Here is a 1,152-nt window from a genome sequence, read left to right as displayed (position 1 = left end):
TCCTTCCCTTTTTTCTTTCTTTCCCTTAATTCCCCATTCTTTTCCTTTCTTTCCCTTCACTTCCTTCCCCTCCCTTCTTTCTTTGGCACTCTTCTACTCCACCCATTCCTGCCTCTTTGCCTTAGCTCCCATGAGAGCTAAGGCAAAGAGGCAGGAATGGATGGTCTTTCTTTGGCACTCTTCTACTCCACCCATTCCTGCCTCTTTGCCTTAGCTCCCATGAGAGTAGATCTTCTACTTGATCTACTTCCTCCTGCTCACCTGTCTGCCAGGGACCAGCTCAGGTCCTCATGCCTTGATCCAACCTTTCCTGATGCCCACAGGTCTGACCGTATCACGTCTCTCTCGGACTACCTACAGCTCTCCACCATCTAGGCAGCCCCCCTAGCTCATGCATTTGACTTGCTCTCAACTTACTTGGGATTCGTTTAAACATTTATGGTGCACCCCCAGGTGCAAGGTCTGCCTCCTCTGATGCCTGAAAAGCTTTTACTCATGCTTCGAAGCTCACCCAGACAATATCTCTTCATGCCTTGACTCCTTTTGCCACAACTGAGCAGGTGTCCTCTGTGCTCTCATGTCTCCTGCAATGTGGGAAATGTGGTGAACACATACGTGGCAGATACTGACAGTGTCCTGCCCACTCTGCACTCACCATTCCCATGTACTCTGCAGGCTGCCAATGACCCATGTGTGGGTACTTAGCGCATCCCTACTCAGCAAGCGGCCCCCAGACAGTGAGAAGTGGGATTTGGGAATTATATTCCTCAGCTTACTTGCCCCTCAGGGGGAGAACTCTGAGGCATTGCCCTATTCTCACTCCGGCTTCCAGAGTTCCGGGATGGAGCCCCCATGGCCCACAGCAGTCATCTGCTCATGACCTCCTCAAATAAACTGCTTGTAGCCAGATTCTATCCTATGATCTGCTTCTGTGAAACTCAAACAGAGAAGGCAAATCATCTAGAACTTACTCCGTGTTAGATATCTTTTATGTTCTAGATTTGCATGAACTCATTTCATATATACGACAGCCTCCCTCAGGAGGCAGAGATTGCTATTAGCATTTCCATTTCACATATGAGGAAATTGAGGCAGGGGGAGATTAAGTAGAATGGATAATACTACTTTTCTGGGGACCGAGAGTTTTTTTTT

This window comes from Pteropus alecto, unplaced genomic scaffold, assembly GCF_000325575.1.
Source record: "Pteropus alecto unplaced genomic scaffold, ASM32557v1 scaffold7, whole genome shotgun sequence".
NCBI lineage: Eukaryota > Metazoa > Chordata > Mammalia > Chiroptera > Pteropodidae > Pteropus > Pteropus alecto.
Note: the sequence above shows the minus strand (reverse complement) of the source record.